General features: G+C 39.5%; 2 long non-coding RNA genes across 2 annotated transcripts in view; one reads left to right on the top strand and one right to left on the bottom strand.

The window, feature by feature from the left end:
• The window catches only part of LOC311049673, a 388,479-nt gene that overhangs the window by 216,956 nt on the left and 147,923 nt on the right, over positions 1 to 23,600 (bottom strand). The gene's annotated exons all lie outside the window — the stretch shown is intronic.
• The window catches only part of LOC311049671, a 331,395-nt gene continuing 313,533 nt past the window's right edge, over positions 5,739 to 23,600 (top strand). Inside the window, exon 1 of the long non-coding RNA XR_014601216.1 lies at positions 5,739 to 5,769. This is a non-coding gene — a long non-coding RNA (uncharacterized lncRNA). The remainder of the gene's footprint in view (positions 5,770 to 23,600) is intronic.

Genomic DNA, 23,600 nt, shown 5'->3' with positions numbered 1-23,600 from the left:
CTTCCTAAAATGTATTATTTATGGTCGGTCAGCAGTGGTGGACAAAGTATACTCGAGTAAATAGTAGAAAATACTAAAAATATATTCTTAAAGGATTTATATATATTAATTACAAAAGATTTATACAATGTTTTGGTCTGGGTTCTTTTTTTTTTTTTTTACATCTAAACTTAAACTTAGCCAGAAAACACCTTGTCTAAGACAAGGATTCACAACCTCAACCATTATTTTTAATTTGTTTTGTTAAAAGCATTAAAAACCTATCCATGTGTATTGGTAACATAGGTGTAAGAATGTACTATTGATAACAACTTTTTTTTAAATGTGTATTTTGTAAACTTTTTTGCCCTTTAAAGTTTCAATTTCATTAGCACAAACAGGTTTTAGCTGTATTCTAAGGTTCCCTGTCTCATTTCCTGGTTTAAAAAAAGGCGGTAAAGCTGTGAAAGCTCTGGTATTTTTTGATAAATGCACTAAATAATATTACTATCTGGTCAGTCCTTCTAAATCCCCCCCCCCAAAAAAAAATTAGCATTAATGGAACCTGAGTAACTTAACACTTTGATCTTTTAAAATATATTTTCCCGGCATAATTGAAGAATATATTAAAAAATATATACACAAATAAAGGTTTTGTCCCGATTCTCAAGAATAGGTGACGCGCGCGCACACACACACACACACACACACACACACACACACACACACACACGGAGATCTCTCTGTCTCCTTTTCTGTCTCTCCTTCTCTCTGTCTCTGCTCTTTGCAAGCATAGACACAGTAGTCATGAAGTAGGCCTATTGGCAATTGTCAATGCACATTGGCACAACTAAATCTAACACGCCCCTTATACATTTGTATTAAATGCAGATGTGTTGCTTACATCATGGTGTACTATAAGGTCAGTCTTATGTAACCTGCCATGTTTTAAGTTACCCTGCTGTAGTTTTGAACCTGAACTGGACCTGAACCTTTAAGCACAATTGTATACTTGTTCGCTAAGCTAACTACTACATCATTAACAGGCAGCCATAACTGAATGGGTAGTGAGGCCATCTGGGCAACAGAAGAAGGTCCCCAGTTTGCCACTCGGCCCCTGTCGAAGTGTACCTCAGCAAGACACTAATACCTGTAACTGCTCCCTGGGCGCTGTATTAATGGGGATCTCATCTTAAACAAGCTCAGTGCTTAATTTTAATGAGACTTCATTTAGTAGACCTTGTATTGTGAATTTGTACTTCCATGTACTGTTGTTCTCATGTCTTACTAAATAAAGTACATCAATCAAACAGACACTGCCCCTACGGGAAAATGCAGAGGTCAAATGTTTATGTACAGTATGTGCAAATGTACTGTGACAAAACATATCGTCGGTGTCCAGGACGAACCAGCTAACTCCATTTTCATCTTCTTTGTTTTTTCATAAATCAACGCTATTGAACACCCTTCACATCTGTGTAAAAAATCTAAACATTTGAACCAATGAAAAGTATTAAAAAGCGCCTCAGACGAAAACTCCCAACTCCATTGGATCCTCAAACTGTCCGTCAAAAACAAACAACTCCCCCCTCTCCTCTACAGCGCTGCCTTTTAACAGCATGAGTAGTGCGCGTTGCGCAGTGAGCGAGGAGGAGGAACACGTAAACAGACTCCCCGTAGTCTGTTAAAACTATGCAGTGTATCTGTTTATCAAACTTAGCACTGACGCTAATGTTATGAAAACAAGTAATTATATTTCTAAAATCTATGAAGTCTTTAATGAGGAGAGCAATGTGACAAGAAGAAAGGCGCTCATAGCATTTCTGTCGCGCTAGTGTTCTACTACCTCTTTGCAGAAGTTATTGTAATATTTAAAGTCCTGTTTATTATTGTAGGCCTATATAATAAGTGTCATGAAGCACCAGGGCATTAATTCACACGTTGTTGTGATGCAATGTGAGCTTGGAGATCCATTGTTAGCTTTTGGGAATCTGTACCCTTTTGAAACCTCTCTCAGCAGCGAGTGCTACTGTTGTTTGGACACCTAACTCCACTTCAGCTTGATTTCTGCTCGTCTGAAACTACTAACTCCACTCGCGCTGGGTAAAGTGTTGATTTACTTGCGATTTGGGTAAAGTGTTGATAATGACACATGCAAGTATCTCACAATAAATATACAGTCACTATACCAACTTTGATGAGGCAGTATTGCTTTGTTTTAAAAATAAAGGTTTTCTTCATTTTCTGAAAAACGTATGTTTTGTTTTTTCGTTTCCTGAACAATGAGCGTTTTGCAGTTAGCAGTTTCGCGCTGGACAGCAGAGATATATTATATTTGTAGTTTAACACATATTATTTTATGAACGACATGATGTGGTAGTTCTTGTATTGCTGCATTGTAGCAACAACTTAAATGACTATTTCAATTAGCGTGATTAAATATTTTAAGTTGTTTTATCTGTTGACGTGTTGTGGCTATGATATTCCCCCATCCACATCCTTGGGGTTTGATATATAGCTATTACTGAAACCTTTCTGTTTACACTAAGCCACTGCTATCCCCTTAACACTACATGAAAAGAATATATATATATATATATATATATATATATATATATATATATATATATATATATATATATATATATAATTTGAACACACAATTGTAAACCTTCCAATATGCTCTGTAAGACTCTCAAATATTTGTATTGGAAAACCTATAATCCAAAACAATGTTGCTTCTACAGCCCGACATTCTCTTAGCCAAATATTACCTGGTAATGGAATTATGAGCCTATAATACTAGCACTGAACCCAGTAATAGGGCCAACTTTTACAAATGCGCATCCTTACAGTTTGCATGCAACCCCACTGCTTAGTTGAATATTATTGTGTTTTATGATTTAATTGGTTTCAGCTGCTGATGGTGCAGATAGACAGTGATGGAAGAAGTACTCACATTCTTTACTTAATTGAAACATAGCAATTGCGCAATATAAACATAACCAACATAACATTTCAAAACAAGGGGGGGGAAAATCTACTTTTTTGAAAAAGCAAAGGTTATCTATCTATCTATCTATCTATCTATCTATCTACACTGTTCATACTTCATGCTCCGTAGTGGTCACAGCACTGTTCCTGCAGCTGTCTGTGATCAAAGTCCCTCCACCTCCCCAGCCTCCTCCTGTGCCATCTAAGTTAAATGTATGATTTTGTGGATTGTACAATGTTATATCTGTACCTCAACTTATGCCCTTGAAGGGTTCAATGTTCACGCAATAACTCCATACCTAATATGCTCTGCTTCAGAGGGGTTTGTGATCTCAGATCGTGAGTCATGCTTGCACAGATAATCTCTATCACAGGAGCAGAGTCACACCGGCACATTTAATGCAATATCATTGGAAAATAGTTAATCGTGATGAAATCGTCGACTGAATTGAGTTACTTTCCACCACTGAAGTAGCACTGACATCATGATCCCAGTAATGAGGCCAATGTTTACAAAGGCACATCCCCTAACAGTTTGCATGCAACCCCACTGCTTCGGTTGCATAGTATTGTGTTTTGTGTTAATTGGGCACAGCTGCTGATGGTACAAATAGATCAATATCTTGTTAGAAACAGGACTGTCAGATGTCTGGTGGTATATGTAACTTTATTACACATTCTCTGATGTGGTGTTTGTCTTTTGGTTCCACAGTTATAAACTGTTTACATATGGTGGGATAGCGCCCGCTCTACGGGCTGCAAAAGTTTTATTTCTCCGTCAACCCAACTAACCAATCATGACAAGCAAACATCAATCTGGGGTCTCAAGCTAAATTCCAAAGCTAAAGCCTATTAAAGCTAACTTTGTTTTAATATTGTAAAAGCATGCATAGAATTCTCCTCTCAGAAACTCTGTGAAAAGACCAAATATTCCGTAACCACCCAGCAAGACAAAAATGTTATCAGCTACAGAGGTTGGGGTCAACTTCATGGGCTCCTCTGGGATGCAATGTCAAGTCCCATTTAGTCAGTGTGGAACATAACATACATTTACTCAAGTACTGTACTTTTTTTTACACGGTACTTTTACTTTAGTTGAGGATTTCCATTTTTCGAGACTTTATAGTTCTACTCAACTAGGCAAATATTGCACTTTTGACTCCACCACAATCATTTGAATCGGACATAGCCTAACAGTACAAGCTCACAACGTGTCGCAATGTGACATTGTAGATCGGCTATTTCTGAAAACCTTTTGAAAGAAATGAGGAATTAGGCCATTCATAATGATGAGTAGTTTTATTTTGGTACTGTAAGTATATTTTGATGATGCCAACACTTTTGTACTTTTACTGAAGTACATTTCTGAATAACCTACAGGACATTAAAGCTGCACTATGTAACTTTCCTCTTCTACCCCGGATTTCAACCCAGTTTCCTGCGCAAGTGCTGACATTTTTACCATTGAGCTAATACAGCCTGCCTGCTTGCTCAGGGGAGAAATTTAATCTTGACCATCAGGTCAAAATTTGTGTCAGATCCTAGGTGAGACATGACCTTTGACACAATCTAAATGTCTCAATAGAAGAGCAGGGAGACACAATACAACCACCGCAATTGTATAAGTGATATTGTATTAACATACTCAACCATACATATTGGAGAATACAAATATTTTATTCATTCAAAAAAAAGTTAGTTCCGCAAAGTATTTCTACAGTGTGGTATTGCTACTTTTACTTAACCATTGAAATACTTAGCCACCAAAATAGCCAATCAAAAGAGATCTGGCGTAGAGGGAATACAAGAATGTAACTCATGTCCGTTTTAATATAAAGGGTTTAAGTGTAAAACTAAATACATAAATAAATAGGAGTACTTCTTCCACCACTGAAGGGGGTCAACTTGGTCTCTCTGGGATGCAAGCTCACAACGCGTGTTGTCAGCTTGTAGATCAGCTATATGCTTTGGCAAAGAGATCTGGTGTAGAGGGAATAAAAGAATGCAACTCGTGTCCGTTTTAATATAAAGGGTTTAAGTGTAAAAATAAATACATACATAAATAGGAGTGCTTCTTCCACCACTGAAGGGGTCAAGCTTGGTCTCTCTGGGATGCAACAGTTGCATGTCAAGTCCCATTTAGATACTTGTATCCTGTGCGGGGGCTCTTCACACAGGTCAGTTGCAAGCATATCTAATGCAACAGAACCCATGCTCCAAAACTGCTGAACCGAGACCAATTGTGAAAGATTACCTCAAGCTGTAGAGGAGGGGGCAGGTGTCTCTCCGTTATGAAATCTTAACTCTTAACCCATTTAGACCGGGAACGCATCCGTGTCATTTTTGGGATTTCTTTGGGCTATTTTTGAAAAAACGTGAAAATGTGTGCAAATCTTTGAATATATATATATATACATTTTAACTCAAATTTTTGCTTCTGGGGGGGGTCCCTGGAAAGAAATATTTTGAGATGGGGGGGTCCACGGACAAATACATATCATTTTGGGGGTCCTTGACACGAAAAATGTTTGAGAACCACTGATTTATAGCAACATAAATTCAAAAAATATATATTTAGAAGACATTTGTCGAATCCCCAGTTAAAAATGTGTCAAAAATGTGAAATGTTGAAAAAGTTAAAAATGTGTTAAAAATGTTAAAAAGTAAAACATGTTAAAAGCAGTTGAAAATGTGAAATGTTGAAAAAAAAAATGCCCAAAAAAAAAATCATGATTTAAAAAAAATAGCAGATCTACAAGCTCATGCACAGATGCGTCCCCGGTCTAAATGGGTTAAGTAAGTAAGTAAGTAAGTATCCTTGGGAACCATCGTTTCCCGAGCCGTGTGACCCACAGTACCATAGGTACAGCCTATCTCCTGTTTCTGTAGTGTGTGAGGCAGCACGGTGTACAAAGTACATCCCTCCCGGCCATGACATACAAGCACACCCCCAGGACATGACGCCAGTAGGACCCATGGGGACTTACCCCCCAATCCAACCCCTGATGCTGCTGAAGTGCCAAGCACGGGGGCAATAGGTCGCATATTTAGAGTCTTTGGTATGACTTGGCCGGGGATTGAACCCCGACGACCAGTGGTGGAAAAAGGACTCAAATTCTTTACTTAAGTAAAAGTGTCAATACTGCAATGTAGAAATACTCCATTACGAGTAAAAGTCCAGAATTCAAAATGTAGTTGAGTAAAGGTACAAAAGTATTGGCTTCAAAATGTACGTAAAGTACCAAAAGTAAAAGTACTAAAATGTTTGAAAATAGCAGATCTACAAGCTTACAACGCATCGCGATGCGACGCGTTGTGAGCTTGTAGATCGGCTATTTTCAATTAGCCTAAGTATAAAATAGGGCTAAAGTGGTTAATGTATGTTTTATAACGTAATAATGTATATCTGCAAAGTAACTAGTAACTAAAGTTTAGTACAATATTTACAATATTAAGTACAATATTTGAGTTGTAGTGGAGTAGAGTATAGACAATTTAGAAGTAAAAGTATAGACAATTGGAAATACTCCAGTAAAGTAAAAGCAGCTCAAACTTGTATAGTACAGTACTTGAGTAAATGTACTTAGTCACTTTCCACCACTGACCCCGACCTCCCAATCTGCAGGGCGGACAGCCAAGAATCAACATTATCAACTTTATTGTCACGTCTCTGGTATACAGGTGTAAAGAAGAAGAATTTGGGAATTTGTTTCTGCACAGGCTCCATCATCTTGTTGTTTTGCAGAGAGGGAGAAGAAGAAAGAGGAGGAGGGAGGGAGTGGAGGGAGAACAATCTAACACTAAATAATCATGTCCAAGAGAAGAAAACGAAAAATACAGTGAAAAGTACATGAAATACAGGGTAGCTAACCTCTACTACGGAGTCATCCAGCACAACTTGTATGAGGGTCCCAGGCAGAAAATCTTTTCAGATTGGGGTCTGCATGCAGCCCGATTTAATAGACCCCTTAACAGACGACGTCACACTGATAAGAACCAGTATGCGTGCAACCAGTATGCTCTTAATGAAACCCATTCTGTCAGGTCTCGCTAGGACGCGCCTCACTAGCCAACACACAAGAGGGGGTTGGGGTGCGCTGAAACCAGCGCACACCGAAACAACAGGTTGAGAATTGATTGCGTGAAACAATCACCTGTGCGTCCAGTCTCAATGTTAGTAAACAAATAATTGGTCTATTAAAAATGAATGATCCTTGTGGATCATGACGCAACTCCCCAATTTCCATCTACTGTAAGTAGACCTTCTGGCATTTTGCAAAGTTTTCATTTGCATTTTGTGATTTCACAAACTTCACACAAATCACTGCCCATTGTCTCTGGACAATGGGCAATCATGGAGATATATATATGGTGATGAATATATCTTTAAGATTTCTCATATTCCATTCTGAATGGCTATAATTGCCTTCCAAAGTCTGCACCGGGTGCCAATTTTACACAAATTTGGCACAAATGTGTCTGGGGAGTCAATACAATTTCCAATGAAAACCACTAAAATAACAAAAAACAACTTAAGTTTATCGAACCTGCTACAATTCAACTAATTAATGGTTATAATTAGGTCTAGCTGCTATGCAGCCAGCTCTTTATGGAGGAGCTGGCAGCTAATCAATGTAAGGCTTGTTCTACACGTTCAACACTAACGCTCAAGGCTAATGAGCATCTCATCACGATCAGTGGTGGAAAAAGTACTCAGATGTTTTACGTAAGTAAAAGTATCAATACTGCATTGTAGAAGTACTCTGTTACAAGTAAAAGACTGGAATTCAAAATTCACTTGAGTAAAAGTACAAAAGTATTGGTATCAAAATGTACTTAAAGTATCAAAAGTAAAAGTACTCATATTGCAGAATGTCCGATTTTACAAGTTCAAAATGTATAAAAAATCTTTTGAAAATAGCAGATCTACAAGCTCACAATGCGTTGCATCGCGACGCATTGTGAGCTTGTAGATCGGCTATTTTTAAATGGCCGAAATGTATAGTAGGGCTGAAGTGGGTAATGTATGTTTTGTAATAATAATCAAAATCTACAAAGTTACTAGTAGCTGAAGCTGTCAAATAATTGTAGTGGAGTAAAAGTACAATATTTGCCTCTGAGATGAAGTGGAGTAGAAGTAAAAGTATTGAAAATGGGAATTAAAATTGGCATAACGACTAAATTGGGGATAAAATGGGGAAAGAAAAGTGCATCAAAATATACTTATAGTGCAAAAGTAAAAGTAATCATTATGCAGAATGTCACATTTCACAAGTATTTAAGTCAAAATATTTTCAAAAATAGGTAATACACGTTGTGTTGCAACCAATTCACCATTTCTACCTTCATAATTGGTCCTCAGTAATGCTCATTATAAGATGGCACCATCACTGTTTACTCACTCTGTGTCTGATTGGTGGCCTGTGGACATTTCAGAAGCCAATGACATGATCGATAAGGATTCAAAGCTAATAGAAACTACAGCCTTTCTGTAACTGGAAAGTTAGTATGCTGAAATAAAAGCCCTTGTATTAATAAAAACATAGAAATAATAAGTTTGAAATCTTGCTTGAAATGACACAACCTGCCTACTGATGTCATTGGTGGGCACGTTTTTTGAACTGTCCACGGCCCTCAAATGGTTGGTACCATCTTATAATGAGCATTACTGAGGACCAATTACACAAAGATAAGGTTGAAAATGGGTGAAGTGGGGTGAAGTGGTCCTTTAATATTCCAAATGAAAGGGTCATTATGTGTTTTGTTTTTGTTCTGTGTTCCGACGCCTGTTCTTGTTGTGTTATGCCGTGATTTATGTTCATGTTTTATTGGTTTGACTAGCCAAGAATCTGGCTCGTAAAGAAGTCTTGTTGCCATATGTTTCTAGTTGGGCTGCTGTCAGACTCACTGACATGCTGTAGGGTACGTTAACCTCAACACAGATGCTCCTGTCATGTGTAGCATTACACGTGTTCTTAAGTCTCATATGATAAAGTGGATGGATTGATACTTTTTGAATGACATTAAATAAAATGAATGAAATATTTACAGTGCTTATGTAGTCCTATTCTCGGCAAACAACAGAGAACCAATAATTCATCATTTAAAATATCATTATTAATAATAATAATAATAATGCATCATTTTAGGCATTTAGTGTGAGATCGGAATAAGCAGAGTAAACATGAACTCTAGTCAATAAACAACAAGGTAAAATATAGCTGCAAGCAGCAATACGGGGGTCAATCATTGCAATATGCAATACATGCATTATGCAAAATGTAGCCTAATATGCAATATGTGCAATAAGCCATAGAAACAGAATAGACTGGACTTGAGAGAAAGAAGAATTAGGCTTACGCATTTGATCACCACAGTCATCCCCGACATCCACTGTCGGAATATGAAGCCGACTAACGGCTTCATATTCCGACGGGATTTCAATCCTTTTTTTCATGTACAATATGGAGTTTTTTTCTGAAAAAAACTGAAAAAACTTGGTTTTCTAACTGCTGGTTTTCTTACAGTGGACACATACAGCACATAATAGCTACATCACATGTATTACAAAATACCAAAGTATGTTTCAGTATTCTTGGCATTGATTCAGATGACACCATGTCGTGTTGTTATTTCATCCCATGGCCACTGAGATAGAAATGACAAAAGCTTGTTGATACTCCTGCTGTAGAAGAATGATCTGTTCACAGCGATGGTTTCAAAATTGATCGTGGAAAACAACCATGCTGAGATTGTTTGCCACCAAACATAATGACTGCATACTGAGCTCTCTTTCCTTTCAAAGATGAAACAAGTTTGGATCCAATATGACCCCTAGGTGTTTTAATTGGGAGAGACTAATTCTAATTCTTCCGCCTCCAGAAACACACACACACACACACACACACACACACACACACACACACACACACACACACACACACACACACACACACACACACACACACACACACACACACACACACGACTTTTATAGTCTTACGTAGTAGTCTTAAGTCAAATTATTTTACTTAAGGGGTGGCATGTGTGCATCATCTGTGTGAACAGTTGTGATGACACACTCTGTGTGTGTGTGTGTGTGTGTGTGTGTGTGTGTGTGTGTGTGTGTGTGTGTGTGTGTGTGTGTGTGTGTGTGTGTGTGTGTGTGTGTCTGTGTGTCTGTGTGTGTGTGTGTGTGTGTGTGTATGTGTGTGTGTGTGTGTGCAACATGTTGTGCATGTGTGAACAATTGAACAATTGTGATGACATACCGTCTGCTGTTAAAACCACACAGGATGATCACTCCTGTGTGTGAGCTCATCCCACTGGAATCAACCTGGAACGAGGGGAAGGGATGATGTAACCACAACGGTTACCTTACACACCTCTAACCTCACACGCCATGACAGTCTCAAGAATTTCAGTATCGTTCTACCTGAAAACATGTGCTCAACCTGTTAGTGTTGGAAGTACAGGTGGCAGATGCATGAGGCAGGCACTATGTATCAAAAATAAAAGGATGGGTCCGCAGTCCGCACACCGTAGCACCCACCAAGCATCCTTCAACTTCTTGTTTATGCCCCAAAATGACTGGATACACACATTTTGTATCAATTGTAGAAATATTAGACCTTAATTGTCAAATGTTTACCGTACATGTATACCTTATTTTAGACCATTTTTCAAATATTTTTTTTTTTAACATTTTGGACAAAATAGCCAATTTTACATCGAGGTGCCCAGATGTCCCTAGTGCCCACCTATCCTGTTACGTTCTCATGTGCCCACTCTTCTGGTTACCCAAGTTTAACTTGGCATATTTGCATAACCCTAAGTAAAAGCGGGTTTTAAAGACAAAATCCTCATGCTTATTTCACATGTTAGCCTCTGTGGTCGCTTGGCAAACAAGGAACCGTGTCAGTGCCCCCTTGCTTCTGCTTCTCACTTTTCTTGTGATCCATGTTTTTACAATGACCTCATGGATTCGACTGTAAAAACTGTTACACTTTCTTTCTAGCCACCCACTCAGTTCTATTAATATGTTCTTCTGACGTCTCTTTTGTTTTTCCATTAGACATGACACTTCTGTTCTGAGCAGTAGTGCTGGCTACACTGATCCATGCTTGTTTGTGTTGTGTTTTAAATGGGGGGAGGCAGCCTAATATCCTATAGACAGGAAGGGATGTCGTATCTTATAGCGACACTGAAAGCGATTACTCCTACCCCCCGAAAGGGGTTCCCGTCCTGAAAGGTATAGTTACAAAGGGGTTCCTGCCCAAAATGGGTTAACCAGTCGAACCCCACTGCCCCGGAATGCATATTCTGGGGGCAGAGGAACATTAGCCAAATAAAGTAGATCTACATGTACAGGCTCACAGCGCATTGCAACGCGACAAGCTTGTAGATCAGCTATTTTGGGCGAATAGATTTGGTGTAGACGGAAAAAACGAAGTCCAAGTACCTACATAGCCAACTCAGGTCCAGTTTACAAAGTGTAACGTGTAAGTGCATGGTTAGGAGCCTATCTCCTGTTTCTTTAGCATGAGGCAGCCTGATCACCCCCTGGACATGACACAATTCATATTTACTATTTGACTACGTGATTGCATTGCACTGATGCAGGTATATGGACACAAATAGTAAATATTCAATGAAAATAATAACTACCCAAATACAATATACTGGAGCGCTCGACTGGTTTGCACGTGTTTTATTGTTTCCTCAGAGTCAAACAGGGTTAATACTGTTGTGTGCAAACCAGTCAAGTGTTCCAGTATATTTATTAGGGTAGGCTATCCTGAATGCATTATTATTTTCTCTGATGCAAGTCGTCCCTGTTGAGCACCGACGAGCACTTTTATACCTTCTGCTGGCTGAATCTCTTTAACCGATTATGAGGCCGATTAAAAATTCAAAATATCTTGTTCCAGGGACCGCCAGAAGCAAAGATTTGAGTTACAAATGTTTGCTTTAGAAAATATATATTCAAAGATTTGCACACACAAAACATCAGATCTACAAGCTCATGGCGTGGTACTCGGTACTGCGCTATATTATATATTTGCTATTTTTGAATAGCCAAAGAAATCTAAAATGACACAGATGCGTTCCCGGTTTTAATGGGTTAAGTAAATATTCAGTGTTTGTTATTGTGAAACCAGTCTGCCTCCACATTCATAACAAGTGTTTAACAAGTGACCTATGAAGTGGTGAATGTCAGACAACTGGCAAGATATATACTAGTACTTAAAAGTTGTTTAAACCGCATTAAAGTATTTTATGTAAGTAACCTTTTCATTGTAACCTTCTGTACATCAGAATGACACATACAGCTACTGTATAAAAACTAAAGTCAACATTTTGTATCAGAACATTTCTGTGTTGTGAAGGAAGGACATAGCTTACTGTTAAGTGAGTCATCTCATGTCTATACCACTTCATGGAGTTTTAACATAATTCAGCACTATGCATCGTTAGTATGTTACACACCGTCAGGTTTATATTCTGCTCTGTATAGCTCCTCTATACTCACTCCTACAAGGTTATGAAAAGAAGGAAAGGACATCTATATGAATGTATATATACATGAATCTGATAGCTTGTAGATTTGATGTGAGCACCGAGGCTAAAATGTCCAGAGCCGAGGCAAGACCGAAGGGCTACACGTCAGCACAGCAATAGTTCTAGTTCTGTTTTCATCACACACGTCCAGTGCACCCTCACAGGAGGAGAGCATGATGCGTGCATTAAGTCAATAACCACGTATATTGCTACATTTTGCGACTATCTACAGTGTAGATAAACGCTACGCCTACCCCACGCACCCTGCAGCTTTTCCTCCGTGATGGAAGGCCTGGTGACGCGAGGTTAGGCTTTAAGCTAAAGGCAGCCAATGCCTGGTGCCTCACGTTTAAGTGTTAAATAGCTTGTTTTAAACTAGGGTTGTCCGATATTGGCTTTTTTACCGATAACCGATATACCGATATTGTCCAACTCTTAATTACCGATACCGATATCAACCGATACCGATATATGCGGGGATTATTGTGATTAGGGTAAGCTCAAATTTCATATCACACACACCATATACAGTAAGAACTCCTGTAACTTATTTATAAAGCAAAAAAAAAAAAAAAAAAAAAAAAAATTTTTTTTTTTTCAAAAACCGATACCGATATTTTCCCGATATCAATTTTTATGCTAATATCGGCCGATAATATCGGGAGGCCGATAATATCGGACATCCCTATTTTAAACCTTCATCTTTACCCGTCAGTCCCGTAGAAGAACTTCCAGAATGATTTAACTCCAGCACGTGCGGGCGGGCGTGTGCATGAGATGAGCACGACTGCGGGCCCGCCTGTTATTTCATGGGACTTTGGCTGTGCGGGGCAAGACTGTATGACTGCAAAATTACAATCAAGGAGTCATCAAGGGGATGTGGTTGAAATCAAGGAGACTCCAGCAGAATCAAGGAGGGTTGGCAGCCCTGACCCATAGTCAAATATTGTATAGGTCAGTGGTTCTCGACCCCCAAATGAATATGTACTTGGCCACGGACTCCCATCTGAAAATATTTAGTGCCAACTGACCCCCATAAAATATTAGTTTTGTTGTGTTACATTTATTTCAAGATTTAAAAAAAATACAAATACAATAGCTGATCTACAAGCTCACAGCGTTTCACAGTGTGACACGTTGTGAGCTTGTAGATCAGCTATTTTCAAATAGCCGATGTACAGGGTTGAAACTGGTTTTGATGCCAAACACAATGTTGAATAAATGTGAATAACGATAGCATCACACCAATACAATACACACCAATATCGTTAATATTTTGAAGGCAAAAATAATAATGAATTAATCATGCACACGTGCGCTTTGCACACATGCACAGGGCTCCCCCTGGCCTCCCCTAGGCTAGCCTTTTTCCTGCAGGAAACCCTGAATATACTAACTAGTATATCTCTGCTGTCCAGCCAGAAACTGCTAACTCCAAAACGCTCATTGTTCAGGAAACGCAAAAACAAAATATACGTTTTTCAGGAAATGAAGAAAACCTTATATTTTTAAAACAAAGCAATACTGCCTCATCAAAGTTGGTATAGTGACTTTATATATTGTCAGATACTTGCATGTGTCATTATATTATCAACACTTTAACCAAATCGCGGGTAAATCAACACTTTACCCAGCGCAAGTGGAGTTAGCAGTTTCAGACGAGCAGAAATCAAGCTGAAGTGGAGTTAGGTGTCCAAACAACAGTAGCTCCACTCGCTGCTGAGGGAGAGGTTTCAAAAGGGTACAAATTCTCAAAAGCTAACAATGGATCTCCAAGCTCACAATGCATCACAACAACGTGTGAATTAATGCCCTGATGCTTCATGCCACTTATTATATAGGCCTACAATAATAAACAGGACTTTAAATATTACAATAACTTCTGCAAAGAGGTAGTAGAATAGCCCGACAGAAATGCTATGAACGCCTTTCTTCTTGTCACATTGCTCTCCTCATTAAACACTTCATAGATTTTAGAAATATAATTACTTGTTTTCATAACATTAGCGTCAGTGCTAAGTTTGATAAACAGGTACACTGCATAGTTTTAACAGACTACGGGGAGCTTGTTTATGTGGTCCTCCTCCTCGTTCACTGCGCAACGCGCTCTACTCATGCTGTTGAAAAGCAGCGCTGTAGAGGAGAGGGGGGAGTTGTTTGTTTTTGACGGACAGTTTGAGGATCCAATGGAGTTGGGAGTTTTCGTCAGAGGCGCTTTTTAATACTTTTCATTGGTTCAAATGTTTTGATATTTTACACAGACCTAAAGGGTGTTCAATAGCCTTGATTTATGAGAAAGAAAAAAAAAAATGAAAATGGAGTTAGCTGGTCCTGGCTGGACACCGACGATATTCATTATACTGGTTTCTACCAGTGGTGTAAAGTAACTAAGTACATTTACTCAAGTACTGTACAATTGTGAGATATACTTTTACTTTACTGGAGTATTTCCAATCGTCTATACTTTTACTTCTACTCCACTACATCTCATAGGCAAATATTGTACTTTTACTCCACTACAATTATCTGAAAACTTTAGGTACTACAGTAGTTACTTTGCAGATATAAATGATTTACATTCTAAAACATATACTATCCACTTTAGCCTTATTTTATACATAGGCTATTTGAAAATAGCAGACCTACAAGCTCACAACGCGTCGCGATGTGAGCTTGTAGATCTGCTATTTTCAAACATTTGAGTACTTTTACCCGACAGCGACGATACGCAATTGAAAGCACTGTCCGGCATACAAATGAAGAGGCTGGGTCTCAGGAGGATTTTTGACAGGAAAATTCTCATGCCAATTAATGTATCATTGTACTTGTACGGTTGCTTTGCAAAGTAGTTTCCATAAACTGACCGACAAACATTATTAATATTCAAGATGCAATGCCATCAGGATGAGAATGAGTCATACTTGGAAGTAAGCAACTGTGGAGGTGAATATTTCAACTGCTTGTTGACAGAATGTTAAATAACACATTGGAACAGTTTTGGAATCATCTTGGATGATTTTTTAAAAATCTTTTTTTATCAACTGTTAAAAATATGGCAAAATTTAGCAAGTATAGCGATATTACATAACATATTTATGAGGGTGGGGGTGGAAGCAATGTTTTTGATAGAGGGGCACTGCGGTGCTGTTGAGGGGATTAAGGGACCTTGATATTGGATAAGGGGGGCACTTTGATAGATTGATTGGATACTTTATTGAGGATTTTTATGTTCAGGCAGAACAACAGGTTTAACAATACGCCAAATCCATTGTGGTCCATTAGACATTCAACACCCAGACAACTGGACAAAACAACAGTGCAACCAAAACAACTGCACAAAAATATAGAAAATCTAATTCATGATAGTGACATATAGACCATATTCACACGGCGGCCATATTGCCATTAAGTCAATGAAATGCCACCCCAGTTGCCACAGCAACGGGGTGGCATTTTCAATGTTAAATTCCAAATGAGTGGTTAAAGGTGCCTCAAAGGTTAGTGGTTAAAGGTGCCTCAAAGAACCATACAAAAATGGTTCTATTCTGGTTCCTCAAATAACTTTCACAAAAGAGGCCTTATACAAAGTGTTTCCCTTTGAATAATGTACTCTACGATATTGATAACCAGAGCATCGAGTTGTGACCGGCTCTTCATTGTCAGTGTCCACAGTATTGTTTATGGTAAATGGTGCATTTATATAGCGCTTTTATCCAAAGCACTTTACATAGATTGTGCATTGCATTCACCCATTCACACACACACACACACACACACACACACACACACACACACACACACATTCATACGCCGATGGCGGAGGAAACCATGCAAGGCACCAACCTGCTCGTCGGGAGCAATTAGGGGTTCAGTGCCTATAGGCAGCAGGTAATGAAGGCTAGGGTAGGCTAAGCCTTCCCAAACGTTATGCTGGGAAGTTCTGGGAATTGTGCAAATTATATATAATATATGTGTGCAGCATTATTTAGTCGATTTTGTTTTTATAATAAATCAGTAAAATCAGGCAAAAATAATAATTAAATAACATAACCCTAACCTAACCCTAACCCGTAACCAAAACCAAAATAAAGTAACCAAAACCCAAAAGAAACTAACAAAATCCGATTTTTTTTAAAAGCGCGTGCACGATTTCAGCACTAGCCTTCCCAATAGGCTCTATGCACAGCAGCCATATTGGAAAGAAATTGGGCCTATTCTTACTTCCTTCACAGGTGTTACCAATGATACTAATGAAGGCTCTGTTCCATTCTGGTCAGGGTGCTGATATCGTGCATGTTGGCTCACTAGAAACACGCCATTTTGGTTCCCAAATGGCCCCTTATGGTGGGTGTGTAACTCTGAGAGCTATAGGGGACCTTCAAAATAAGACAACCACTATGCCACACTAAATGGAACAGGGCCTTAATTAGTTTCATTGGTATCACCTGTGAAGGAAGTAAGGAAGGGGCCCAATTCATTCCCAATATGGCTGCTGTGCATAGAGCCTATTGTCAGGCTCACTTGTCTTGGTCAAGGACACCTCGACAGTAACTCTTCCGGGGGAGCCCGGGATCGAACTGGAAACCTCTCGGCTTCCATCCGGCCGCTCTACCGGACACTCTACCCCTGAGCCACTGCCGCCCCATTTATGCTCACAAACACATCATTACGGGGTGTGCCACAACACAAGGTCTTAACACACCTATTCTGGGGCAAACGTTCAGCGAAAATAGCAGATCTACAAGCTCACCACGCATCGCGTCGTGAGCTTGTAGATCTGCTAAAGGTATAGGGTTTAAGCGGTTAACCACTTTCAACCTAGGGTCCCTAAAATGTCATTGTCATGTCTTTATAGGCGAACAATTTCCAAAGTATTCTAAATAGTAAAAAAAATATATATACATACATGTATACGTATATGAAAAATAGTGAAAATTGAAATATATAAGTGTTGTGAGCTTGTGGATCAGCTAGTTTCGATATGCAAGTGAAGTATTTAGCGAGTTTCTTCCTCGTTAATAACCAAACATTGTACGCACAGCCTTTTGAACAGGGAACAGCAAAGCCGTCTTGAATGCAAACAGAGGTGTGCTGAAACGATTGTGTTTGACTGGACTCTTGGTGATAAAATCATTGTTAATCAGTGCAGCCTGTGAAAGCATATCTGATACAGTAATGCAATTATATCGGCCATTCAGGGTTCTTATCGAATTAGAACCCTGAATGATGTCACACAAGACGGCAAGGACTGCATCGCCAACATGTTCGTGTGTGTGATGCAGTGGCTCTGTGTCATGCTGTAGGTTTCATTCACCACTTCAATGCTGAGCAACCTTTTCCATAATATCCCACATGCTGTATTATTAAATTAATCCCATTAAACCCACATCTATAATATGGGGGCTCTCAACTGTTTTTCTTCTCCCTCAAAAGGTTCAACTGAAGTACGCAATAAATGTGCTTCAGTCAGGCATAGTTTGGCAACAGGCTCTGTCTCTATTCATTCCCTGTAAGCATGAAAATTGTATAAAAAGGGATGTGCAGAATAGAATTACAGGGAATGGATTAAGAAGACCCCAAAGGGGAGTATAGAAACAGAGCCCACAGGTGGATGCTGGGGAGGCAGTGGGATTGCAAAACGTCCTAGGGCGAGCTTTCATTTTTATACTGTATTGCACCTCGTGCAATATACTGTATTGGAGCCAGTACAGCGCACCACTAGTCTGGCAGCTGCTGAGGTAGGGTGGGAATTGTGGTCTATATTTCAGTCACCCTCCCTCCCCCCCACCCGACTTTACACCAGAAAAAAAGTGACCTTTTGGTACCTACCAAAAAGTGACCTTTCAAATGACCAGGTCCAGGCCCGGATTTACAGAGGCCTATGTATAAAAAGTATTTAATGCAAATTCTCTCTGTCTCACTCACACACACACACACACACACACACACACACACACACACACACACACACACACACACACACACACACACACACACACACACACACACACACACACACACTTCCAATAACAGTCACAACACAACCAACATAGTGTAGATTCATATCAGCCTTCAATTCCAGAGCCACAAACAAACAGTCACTGAACATGTTTCACTGCCACACCGGGCCCCAACATGACAGCAATAGAGCAATATCTTGAGAACCATATCAGCACACGACACGAACAGCATGTACAAAAACATCATACAACACAAACAGCAGCAGCAGCAGCATCCAGCAAAGGAAAAGGACAAATTAGGCATGTCACAATTATGACAGACTGCTAAGTATAAAGTTATTGAATACGAAGCCTAAAAAGGCAGACACATTTTAATAATGTCACAATGTTCAGTGTACGACGCAATAATTCATTAATTCGGCCTAGTTAATCGCAATTATTCGAGCGGCAATTAATCGTCAAGTAAAACGTCATAATCGTGACAGTCCTAAAGAGGTTCCTACTTTGAGCCGTCTTCATCAGCCGTCTTCAGGGGAAACCCCCGAGAAGGACGAGGTCTTCAGCCGTTCGACCATGCGGACCACGTCTTCGGAGGAATCCCCCATGCAGACAAACCCATGGATAGAGAGAGATCTCCAGATCTCGGTCTCTAGGGCAGGGCATCCTCGGATGACCCTTCCAGTGGCGACTCCCACCATCTCCATCCGGTTGGCTTCACCAGTACTTTATTAGAGGTGGATGGTCTGGGAGAGTGTTACGAGAGTGTGGGTGTATGGGTGTATGGGTGGGTGGGTGTGTGGGTGTGTGTGTGTGTGTGTGTGTGTGTGTGTGTGTGTGTGTGTGTGTGTGTGTGTGTGTGTGTGTGTGTGTGTGTGTGTGTTTATAAAAATAAAATCAGGGAGTCATCTAGACCTCCTAGTTGTATAGTGAAGCCCAGTTCTTAGTCCAGGCTTATAATGAAGAGGAGGGGGGTGTCATCCCTGCAACACCTCTGCCAGCCTTGAGTATCTGAAAGAATAAGAGAAAAGAAAGAAAGATGAATTAAAATAACCAAGAGCCACATATATGTATACTGTATCCTGTCACAACATACACGTATACTGTATCCTGTCACACAACATACAGCCTAGTATACGTATACTGTACCCTGTCACAACATACAGCCTAGTATACGTATACCGTACCCTGTCACAACATACACAGCCTAGTATACGTATACGTGCGCTTGTAGATCAGTAATTTTCACAATGTTTCCCTCTTTCTTATGTAATATTTGACCATTTGGCCAATTTAGTATTAAAAGTCATTACATTGTAACTTTATAAATGTGAAAATACCCTGTATACACTTATACAGGGTGAATGTGTAAAGAGATTTACTAGGCCCAGTGGTGCAAAAAATACTCTAATTATTTACTTGAGTAAAAGTACCAATACAGCAATTTAGATATACTCTACAAGTATGGTGGTTTATATGGTGGGTACTTAAGCTATTTAGCTTAAGTATCTATAGTGTATGTTTTGTAATTATCCCAAAAAATCTACAGAGTAGTAAAGTGTGTGTGTGTGTGTGTGTGTGTGTGTGTGTGTGTGTGTGTGTGTGTGTGTGTGTGTGTGTGTGTGTGTGTGTGTGTGTGTGTGTGTGTGTGTGGTATCAAAATTTACTTGAGTAAAAGTACAAAAGTATATTGGCATCAAAATATACTTAAAGTACCAAAAGTACAAGTACTCATTATGCACAACGCGTTACGAAGCTTGTAGATTGGCTATTTTCAAATAGCCAAACTATAGGCTATAGGGCTGAATGTGGTATGTTTTGTAGTAATAATCCAAATCTACAAAGTAACAAGTAACTAAAGTTTTCAAATATTGTAGTGGAGTAGAAGTAAAATATTTGTCACTGGGATGTAGTGGAGTATAAGTAAAAAGTAGCCCATTGAAATGTTTTAATACTCCAGTAAAGTAAAAGCTCCTCAAAATTGTACAGTACTTGAGTACATGTACTTAGTTACTTTACACCACTGACAGGCCTGCAGTGCATAGCCTGTCTTAGCATCACAATCAAACACAGCTCAACAATACAACATATTCACTTCACATCACATCACACAACACAACAATGCTTCATCCAGACTAGTTGTTGCTTTACCAAGTAAAATAAAAGTGAAATTAAACACACAATTCCATCAATTCCTTTGAATTGAAGCTAAGCAGCTAATTAGCTAAGCCAAGTCACCTGCAGAAACTCACCAGTTTGGTCAGATGGAGAACATGCACTCCTGTGTGTTTTAGCAGCTTTCACCACTCTGGTAAACACTGACAACTTTACTCAACGTTCATGTGGAGTAACGCTACATAATGAGTTGTTTATTTGGATCTTTTATTTCCAAACTTTGCAGAGCTTGCAACAAACTGTGTGTGTGTGTGTGTGTGTGTGTGTGTGTGTGAGAGAGAAGGGGGAGGGGCGCCGACAATTGGAGGACTTAAAAAGCCCGCCCCTCCCTCCCTGCTTCCTGGGGAGCGTGGAGCAATAACTAACTACCTTCCATGGCAGGGTTTCTCAAAGTGGGTACTTTGATAATATTTGGAATTCATCAAATCACTTCAGTTTAACTTAGACCCCCTAGACTTAGTAAAACGGACCTCACTGCGTTCTTTTTTGATCTACACCAAATACCTTTGCCAAAATAGCCGATCTACAAGCCCACAACGTGTCGCCCTTGCGACGGGTTGTGAACTTGTAGATCCGCTATGTTTGGTTAATGTTCCCCCCAGAATAGGGATGCTGGGGTTCAAGTGGTTAAAGGACGACTTCACCAATTTTCAACCTATCTTCATATAATTGGTCCTCACTTGATGCTCATGATAAAATGGTAAAAAAAAAATCTACTCGTCTGTGTCTCATAGGAGGGCTGTGGACAGTCCAGAAACCAGTCTACCAGTGACATCATCGTTAGGCAGGATTTTTTTTCCCAACAAGATTTTTTTATTTTATTTAGATTTGTATTAACGCGAGAACAATGGCTTCTTATTGCAACTTTCCAGAAATAGAAAGCCTGCAGTTTCTATTAACTTGGATTCCCCATCGATGATGTCACTGGTAGACTGGTTGTGACCTTGTATGTCAGCTGTTCTCGGTGCGCAATAATAGGAGGTTGAATGAAGTGAAACCAGCGCACCCCAAAACAGAAGGTTTGGCCCGGATCTGTTGGGAATTGATTACATGAAACAGTCACCTGTGTGTCCAGTCTCAATGTTTGTAAACAAATAATTGGTCTATAGAGACACACGGGCGACTACAAATTCACACCCACAATTGAGACAGTGCCCCCACTCAGGGTAAGGGAGAACGGTGTACTGCAGGCCAACCCATAGAAGGCACTGAATGGAACTGTAGTTCTAATTTTAAAATAACCCTACTTGAACTGGAGACGATCAGTGACATCACTGTCTTTACGAGCGCCGACATTGAAGATCCCGACCGTCCCGACTGACTTTGTCCATGTCAGTATACGGGCTTATATACATTTTCTACCTACCGTGGAGCTCCGACGGTACATGAAAAATGTAAACGTGTGGGTTTACCGTTGTTGTATTAACTTACCTGAATGTAGTTGGGGAAATAGTCCAACTAAATGCCCAGGACTGACATATCCCGACATTTTCATGCAATAACTTTCCAAAATAAATAGCGTGATATACATGAGAGATACAAAAGTAAACGGGTATTGAAAACCTCAAGGGATGCGTCTGTGACGTACCATGTGGCCACTTAAACTTCAGATTTCTGAAGTTTAAGTGACCTCTGATGGAGTATATTATAATATATTGTGGGTTGTATATTGAGATGGCAGGTATATCACATTAAAAAGGACACATCTAACAAATGGGACACTTTCTTAGAACACAAAACAAATCGCTACAGCCTCAGTAGTCAACCAGTGAAACCACGATATTTTACGATGCCTCTCATATAATAATAAACTTTATTTGTATAGCACCTTTCACGACATGAAATGCAGCTCAAAGTGCTTTACAGAGCAAGAATACAATTACAGTTACAACCAATTTAACAATAAAGCAAAAAAAAGAAAAGCATAAAACATATGGATTACATTGACAGCTGCAGTACATCATTCTTCCGTACCCCGAGTGGTTGCGCTGTCTCAATAGTGGGCGTGAATTTGTAGGCGGCCGTGTGTCTTTATTCTTAGGTGGGCAAGGTGTTGTCAGTATTCCTGTAATCAGGCTTGATGCTTGCTTTCCATCCACAAACCTGCACTACACCATGTTCCACACATCCATAGTATACACATTCATACACCACTGATTTACTGACTCCCCACCTCACCGGATCCTTATCTCATCTGTTCAGTTATGCTATCCATTTATACCGTAGTTGATTGTTAGGTTAATTCTTTAATAAACATTTGTTATTGATTTTACACCCTGGTGTTCTCTTATTTGTCACAGCTTTGAGCCAGCCACGCTGGGGACGTTTTCTTCAAAACATGTGATCAAGATGTACTGTATGAGTCAGATCCCCTTCCAATTACAACGACTCAGCGGCGTTCGATTTACGTCCCGATAGGGACATAATCATACCCCCCCTAGTTTCGGTGCCCCCGAGACCAAGTATGGGTAGCTGGAGACCAAGATGGCGCCGGGAGGGGAAGATCTGCGCGCAGATCTGCCAGGGGAAGATCTTTGCTAGTGACGTCACAAATGGGCGGGGTTTAGGGAGGAGGGGGCGGGGCTCCGTGACTGTTCACTTTTTTCTTTTCAAAACTTTATTGAACACTGTTACAAATCAATGTTACTTTATGGATAAGTCTTGTTTATTATTTTACAATGAACGTGTTTTTCCAGTGGTAACCTATTTATATCATTGATATATTAAATAAGTTTGAAGAGGCTTAATGGTGATTATTTAGTGAATTATGGACAATTTGTTTGTTTTAACAGAACGTTTTATTAAATTAGTTTGAAGAGGCTTAATGGTGATTATTTAGTGAATTATGGATAATTTGTTTGTTTTAACAGAACGTTAATAAAATGTTTTCGCGATAATATATTTGTTTCTCTATAATATTAATATGTGATAATA

This window comes from Gymnoscopelus microlampas (genome assembly GCF_963454915.1).
Source record: "Gymnoscopelus microlampas genome assembly, chromosome: 7".
NCBI classification, from domain to species: domain Eukaryota; kingdom Metazoa; phylum Chordata; class Actinopteri; order Myctophiformes; family Myctophidae; genus Gymnoscopelus; species Gymnoscopelus microlampas.
The sequence above is the reverse complement of the archived record's forward strand: the minus strand, read 5'-3'. Positions and strand labels throughout refer to the sequence as shown.